The sequence below is a fragment of the Nuphar pumila genome, chromosome 16, assembly GCF_984573655.1.
Source record: "Nuphar pumila chromosome 16, dmNupPumi1.hap1.1, whole genome shotgun sequence".
NCBI lineage: Eukaryota > Viridiplantae > Streptophyta > Magnoliopsida > Nymphaeales > Nymphaeaceae > Nuphar > Nuphar pumila.
In genome coordinates, this window is record NC_143264.1 from 10,791,134 (window position 1) to 10,799,774 (window position 8,641).

Genomic DNA, 8,641 nt, shown 5'->3' on the forward strand with positions numbered 1-8,641 from the left:
AAACCGTGGCCAAGAGAATAACCTCAATATCGGGTTCAGGGGCAACAACAATGCACACAGAATTTTTGTATCCTCATGGTTTTCCCCAAACCGCAACCTCCAAGATTCCCATAATAAATAAGGGACCTCAAGGAGAAATATGAATTACACCGTTCTTTACTTTCTTTTATCTTGTTATTAATTCATCTCTTTTACATTTGCAAATCAACGTGCAAAAAAATTAATAACATAAGCTTGCAAAACAGCATGCCAAGCTCTTCACGGGACCATAGTCCGTAGCAACAAAGAACAATGCAGTAGAAACCATAATATCACTTCTGATTTGCGAAATGCATCAAAATAACTAAAACAGAGAACAATTGGTTCTCGAGGCTCACCCAGCCTCTGATGATCCAATTGACCATCAATGCATTCATAAGCAAAAATCATCAATCACATGCCTCCATGCATTATTTTTCACATGATTTTCAATGCACATTCGTGTATGCAAATTTTTGTGCATGAAACAATAAATTTATAACCATATGCATGAGTTCGCACATATCCAAGTTAAAATGCATGCTTCCATTCAATGCTCACATTCAGGGATCGCTTTAAACATGTGACCCCCTTGGGCAACTAATGCATATGCAAATCTAGAATTCCAAATCATACACCAACTCACAAAATTTCCATGTAGTTACAATTATGCATAACAACAACAACTACGCCTTTATCCCAAAACAATTGGGGTCAGCGATATGAACAAAAAAAGAAATTCATTTTGGGTCTTCCACATGAATCCTTTTCCTCCAATCATTTCTATCCAATGCCATGTCCTCGGTGAGGTTCAAAGCATTCATATCCTTTTCTATCATCTCCATCCAAGTCTTCCTAGGCCTACCCCGACCTCTTTTAACTAATATATTTTCACATTTCTCCAACCTTCTAACTGGAGCATCATTAGGCCTTCGCCGAATATGTCCAAACCATCGTAAACGATTCTCTCGCATCTTATTTTCAATGGGTGCAACACCTACCTTCTTATGTATCTCCTCGTTCCGAATCTTATCTTTTATTGTATTTCCGCACATCCATCTAAGCATCCGCATCTCAGCTACACTCATTTTTTGAATATGATGCCTCTTGGCAGCCCAACATTCCGTACCATATAGTAAAGCGGGTCTAATAGTCGTCCTATAAAACTTTCCCTTCAACCGCAATGGCATTCTACGATCGCACAGCACTCCAGTTGCACTTTTCCATTTCATCCACCCAACCTTTATCCTATGATTTACATCTCCATCAATTTCTCCATACTTTTGAATGATGGATCCCAAATATTTGAAATAATCATTCACCGGTATTTCTTGCTCACCAAGCTTCACTACACTCCCATCACTACTTCGTTGCTTACTAAACCGACATTTCATATATTCTGTCTTACTCTTACTCAACTTAAAACCTCTTACTTCCAATGTCTGTCTCCATAATTCTAACTTAGCATTAACCCCAGCTCTAGACTCATCAATCAAAACAATATCATCAGCAAACAACATACACCACGACACATTTTCTTGAATTGATCTCGTAAGCTCATCCATCACTATAGGAAATAGGAAAGGGCTTAAAGCAAATCCTTGATGTAACCCAACCCTTATAGGAAAATTGGTTGTCACCCCTCCACAAGTGCGGACATTGGTTACTACTCCTTCATACATATCCTTAATTATACTAATGTACTTGAGAGAAACATCTTTCTTCATCATTGTCCACCAGAGAACGTCCCTAGGTACTCTATCGTATGCCTTCTCTAAATCAATAAAAACCATATGCAAATCTTTGTTTCTCTCTCTATTTCTCTCAATAAGTTGTCTAAGAAGATGTATAGCTTCTATAGTTGATCTTTCAGGCATAAAACCAAATTGATTCTCCGATATCATGACAACCTTCCTCAACCTAGACTCAATCACCCTCTCCCAAAGTTTCATAGTATGACTCATGAGTTTTATACCACGATAGTTTGTGCAATCTTGTATATCACCCTTATTCTTATATAGAGGCACCAAAGTACTCTTCCTCCACTTATTAGGCATCCTATTTGTCCACCAAATCTTGTTAAAAAGATTTGTCAACCATTCTAAACTTTTCTCTCCCAAGCATTTTCAAGCCTCGATAGGTATACCATCTGGGCCAACTGCCCTTCTTGATTTCATTTTCTTCAAAGCCTCTGCAATTTCTTTCTTTTGAATCTTGCGCATGAAGTCACGATTAATCTCATGAAAAGGAATGGAGAAGTCTCCAAGATCTTGACCATGACTATCATTAAATAGCTTATCAAAATAATCTTTCCATATCTCCTTAATCTCCTCATCTTTGACTAAAACCCTTTGCATTTCATCTTTGATACAATTATGCATAACACATTTATTAAATTAGGCACATGTATAGGGGTCAACTATATATTCCCTTGATTAAGCACATTACATCAATTCAATACCCCAACACCTTTCATTTATGACATGCATTAGAAGTTAAACACAAGTACATAACCATATTCTGGAGTTTAGCATGCATACGAAATAAAATAACTCCTACGGATGTGACATATTGATCTTCAGTTAAGCAAACACAGGGAACCAAAGACAAATGACTGATTTTAATACATGTGACAAACCAAGGATTTTTTAATGCCAAATAAACTACAGGAAGCTATAAGTGGATGATATGAACATGAGTTAACGCAAACTGTGACTTCAGTGCTGTGTCAGTTTTCAAGAAATGTTTGATAATTCTTTTTTTTCTTTTGCACCATACATAAAAGATTTAACAATGTAGTAGCTGCGTCCACCGCTATCATTTTCAATCGACTCTAACCAGAAAAAGAATTAACTCTGAGGATTTGAAGTGCAAACCAATAACTAGGTGAAATCAAGGATTGTAAATGCATGATTCTGCTCATAGAACAGTATGCAGTTATTGGAAGTTTGGTCACATGAATCCCTTCAAGGCACTCTAGAAGAACAAGGTAAGTGTAGAAGGACAAAGTAAGTGAGAAAGGGAATAAAAAGGCTGAACAACAAGAGCACTCAGATATGGAGCCCCTGGTAAGGCAAAAAACAGTAAACCCAGTTACTGAATAACTGCGATGTCATAAAAAGGATGAAAAGTAACTAGTTAAAAAGGTTTATTTTCACAGGACCATAGAGAAGCTTAAACTGTGGTTACAGATGCATATTGTAAAATTTTCTCAATTAGTCATCAAAACTACCACCAGAATTTATTACAACCGCCAGTAGATAACCTACCAAGGAATATATCTATGTGCAAGATAACACCAAATCATACAAGTCTTTATGGATCTCAGGGTTCTTATCTGTACACCCCAGAAAAAGTGACAATATGTGATATTGTTAATCATTTAAACCCATGCTTTAGGACTCCAGTAACTTAATTCCCCCCCCCCCCCCCCCCTTCAGCATCCATGTATCAGGGAACATTCAAACACAATATTCAAAACTAAAAAGAATTTCAATAGCAAATTAATAGATAGCTCACGTGCAAATAAAGAAACTGAAGGGAATGTGGAAATTCGCGACACCAAACTCTGGCTTGGCAACGAATGGGACACACCGTGCATGTTAATGTTTATCAAAAAAAAAAAAAAAAAAGGAACAACCTGTGTACCAGCTTCTGCCAATTTCGTCACGCACTCATAGTAGACACCAAAAATTGAAATCCAAGCAAGAGGGGGTCATTATGGGAAATAGATGGGTCACATAAATGAGGTTCGGTGAATAACAAATGTGGCATCCTGACATACAACAATGCCACCGTCGATCAAGACATGAAATGCACATGCATTAATAAACTGAACTTTTCCACGATTTCAGAAAAGAGTTATAACTGAAAAACAACAGGAAGAACCAACTACACCCACACTATAGAAGATATAGTTTTCCCATGGCTCAAGCATAGAAAACAAGTATCCATATATATATATATATATATATTTGGATTCCTTAAAAACAATACCTAAATCGAATTTAGGTTCTTTTTCCTATTCGAGCCAAAAGAAAACCCTTTACCGTTGCCTGACGTTAGATGGCTGTTGCAACCGCTTGCAGTAGGTCCTGCCGAAACCGATTGCTCACTGAGAAGGACGTGGGCACGATCAAGCACTCCTACCTTCCAATCGCCGGAGATGAGACCGACGACACCTCCTTGTCAATGAGAGAGAGAGAGAGAGACCGAGTGAAGAGGGCGAAACCCCCTCTCCACTCCCCTTTATCGCCCCACCTCCTCCCCTTTTGCCGAGAGGTGCGGGGTTCGGTTACGCCTGCTTTAACCGACCCCCTTCTCCCTTGATGCTCTGCAAGGCACGATTCTTGTAATCCCCCCCCTCTTTTAAAGACTGCAGCCCAATATCGGGTTTTAAAAAACCTACCGGGTTACGGATCTGGGTCGGGTCCGACCCGGGTCTAAGAGTTTTTTTTTTTACGAGAGGGTCGGGTCCGGGTCTGCGACCTGCGACTCGAGATCCAAACCCGGCCATGACTCTGGACCCACGCCTCCCACTTGATAAGGATCCAATCGTGGATCCCCTAAAAATACTCGTATAATATATATTTATATTTATATATATATTTAATCATTTATACGTATATATAGGGTATTTTACCTATATCCATAAGGATCCTATCTGGGTCTTGGATCCGGAATGTGGATCCCAAGCCCATTTATGCATTATATACATAGCTATCACTTGAATAATTCGCTTAATTAAAAATTTTGCACTTATATAAGTACATATAAGTTTATACGAGATATATATATGTAAAGACCCCTTTATGGGTCCCGGATCCGCGACTTGGATCCCAGACCAGATTTGGTTGGATGTTTTGACTTGAATTGGGTATCATTTTGAATATGAATCTTAAAAGAAAGTGCTAAAATAATTAACTTTAAACCCTTTATATTAATGTTAACAGCATTTAATTGATTGAAACAGTTAAAATGATTCTAAAAAGTGGTAGAAATTTTGAAAAACATTTATTTTTGTGTTGAACAAATATAAGAAAAGTCAAGCACAATTTAATAAAATAACAAAAACTATTTTAATAAGCATAATTTCAAAACTAAATGTGACTTTTCATTTTTGATAAATAACTGCATATTTAAAAAATATCACCGCTGTTGTGCTTTGATCACTTCAATCAAAACTTGAATGCTTTGAAGTTAATATGATAGGTTAGATTAATCCTAAAATAAATAGTTGTAGCTATATGATTAGACTTTTCTCCATTCAATTTTATAACATTTTGCGTAATTTTTTTATACAGACTCACCTTTTACCTGAAACCCTAAGTTTTTTCATTTTCTTTTTTGGCTGGCTCCAGTTGGTAAAACCCTTGAGGTCAGCTTTGACCTTATGGCGACACCCGTGGGTTTCAAACTTGTGACGTCCTGCCAGCTTGGTGACATTCACAAGTTGCCCCTACCAGATGAGCGGAGTCAAACCTAAGTTCTACTAATATTGCTCAAATAAATAACTGTTTTTTTTTTATGATGAAGAACCCTCGCTGAGAACCAGGTCACATAATGGGCACGATGAGCTATTTTGACCTACCTTTATCCTCACCTAGTTAAACTAAGTTAAATATTTTAAAATACTAAAAATATTCTTTAACTTTATCCCCAACTAGTTAAAGTTGAGCTAAATATTTTTAAATGTTCCATTAAATATATTTCTCCTGGATATGAAACCAATATATGAGAGCATCTCCTTACATGCAAGCCCAAACATTTTTTGGATCCATCTTCTTTTCTCAAAACCAATGTAAGTTCATAGCATGTAAGAAGAACAATCATGTATTCTAATTGAGCAAAAATAAAATAAAAATTCTAGAGCACTTTAAAGCATTTTCAGACATAGATGGCACTCATTTTTGGCACTATCCCTTGTTTTGGCCTAGACTAAATAAATATGTCAAATATGATCAATTCACTACTCAAGATATGTCAAACATTGCCACTTGATTTTTTTTTCATGAAGGTTTTACCTTTTTGCCGCCTAAAAATTTTAGATGCTTTGGTCAAACCACTTGTCTAAGTTGTCACTTGAAAAAATCAGGTGCCATTTAAGTTGTCACCTGAAAAAATCAGCCGTCATATAAGTTGTCTCCTGAAAAAACTAGACACTTGAATTTTCAGGCCATAAAAGGGCAAAGGTATCAAGTAATCAGTAAATTGATCATGTTTGTTATATTTTCTAGCTTGTGGTTAGTAATATTTATTTATAATAAAAGTGAGGGCTATCTACATCATTGCCCAAAACATTTCACTATTGTTTGAGAGGAGGGAGGTTAACTCATTTTTAATAGGGATGACAATGAATCAGATTTTGTTCCACATTTGACCGAATTTGACTCCCTTTAGTTGTATTTGGTAAGCCTAAACCATACTCATTATAATCATATGCAGATATGATTTTTTTTTTTGCAATCCAATCCAAGAAATATCCAAATTTGACGTTTATGTCGCTGTTATACAATCTATAATTAGGCGCCACTAGCCCTTTTTAAATCTCTCTCTCTCTAGATCTATAGAACCGCCTCCTTCCTCTCTCGAAGCCTCCTCCCTGGTCGAGCCTAAGTTACGCCATTGGATCATCGACCTCCCTCCTCCCTGCTCGGGTGATGCCGTTGGGCCCTCCTCTCTCCTCTCTCTACGATATATGCCGAACCACCGGCCTCCCTCCTCCTTGCTCGGGTGATGCCATTTGACCCTCCTCTCTCTGTGATATATGCCAAACTACTGACCTCTCTCCTCCCTGCTCGGGTGACGCCACTGGACGACCGACCTCATCCTTCCTCCTCTCTCTTTGTGATCTCTGCTAGACTGCAGGAGGCTTCCTCTTGCTCGAGTGACATTGTCAGACTACCATCCTCCTTTCTCCAGTGCTTACATATATGCATTTTGTTTTATTTTGTAGAGCTTTGAATGCATCATTTCTCTCTCAATATATAATGCTATTTGTATGAAACTACTTACTTGATTATCATCTTTTATTGTAAGCAAATCATGTAATATTGAATCTGCATAACTCATTTGGGAACCATATATCTGACTGTGCAAGCGGTTCCCAAGTATATCTCCATGTAGGTTGGTTTCACTCATCCCCTATGTCATCCCTATCGTCATACCCAATCTTGGGATGATTTCATTGATGAAGTTGTTTAGATCAAATCTGACACATTAGGTACAATCTACATGGTCCATTTAGTGAATATATCAATATTTTAATAGTCAAAATCTCACCTATGTATAGGTTGTTTTATTAATTAAAAAATCAACAGTTACTAATGTCAAATTTTGTTGATTTAAAAAAAATTATTTTTTTCTCAAAAAATGTAATCCAGTGGTTGATTCCTATGAAATTGATCATGTAGAATCCATCTCTTAGATTAGGGTTTGATCAAAGTAACTTTCATTAATGAGATCCCAATGGGGTATGATGATGGAGGATGGCATAGAAGATGAGCACTAAATTGCATCTCCCTTAAATGAGATATGCCCTAAGGATATTTAATATGACTTAATGTACATTATCTTTCTTTCATGTATGCATTTCATCTTTGCATACATATCTGACCTACCAAATTAACAATTATTTGTGCTACTAACAAATCACTCATTGCAGTGATCAATAGCAACCGCCATGGCTACCATTACAAACAATTAGTGTTGGTAAACGAGTATGAAGTTTTCAAGCTTATCTGTTTCTTATGACAAGTGAAGCTGAGTGATGCTCTCTCTCTCGTCCTCTCTAAAGTCTCTTTCTCTGCGATCTCTCTGCTAAGGTGACTTTTATCTTTTGTTTCTTGAATTATGGTTAATTGCCATTTTCTTGATGTGAATGAACTCTTCAAAATTGTGGTTTTTAAAATTCTCATAACAAAAATTTTAACTTGATAAAAATAATTTGTTCGAGGTGTGTTTGTGTTGTGAACTATATTTGAAGTGCATCTCATTTCGAAATTTGGCATTTGGAGGTTGGGGGTATATACAGAGTGTGTGCAAACATGTGTGTATATATATATATATATTGTGAGCAAATTGATCATATCTAAATTGATTGATTTGATAATATATATATATATATATATATATATATATATATATATATATATATATATATATATATATATAAAAGGATGTCAGATGATGATTGATAAATATTCTGTTGTGTTAGAAAATCACTTTATGCAAATGATTATTGGTAAGATTCATAACTTTAGTTATGTTATGAGAAAATTTTATTTAAATGTGATTCTTGTAAATATGTTATGATATTGTATCCAAATCCTTTTACATATAAAAAGTGGATTTGGTATGAACTTTTTTTGCCATTTGAATCCAAATCTAGATTTAAATATGTTTAGCCAACATCTGGTATTGGCCGCATCTAAACCGAATTCCGACAGCTTACATCTCTATTATTTAACCAATCAAGAGAAACTAACTATTATATCAGGAACTTCATAAAAGGTGGCCAGTGACATCCGCCCATCTTATTACCCCTCTTAAATCCTATGATGCATGTTGTTTTGATCAAATATGACATTATAGATGGATTCAACATGGGAGTGTCAACGGGTAG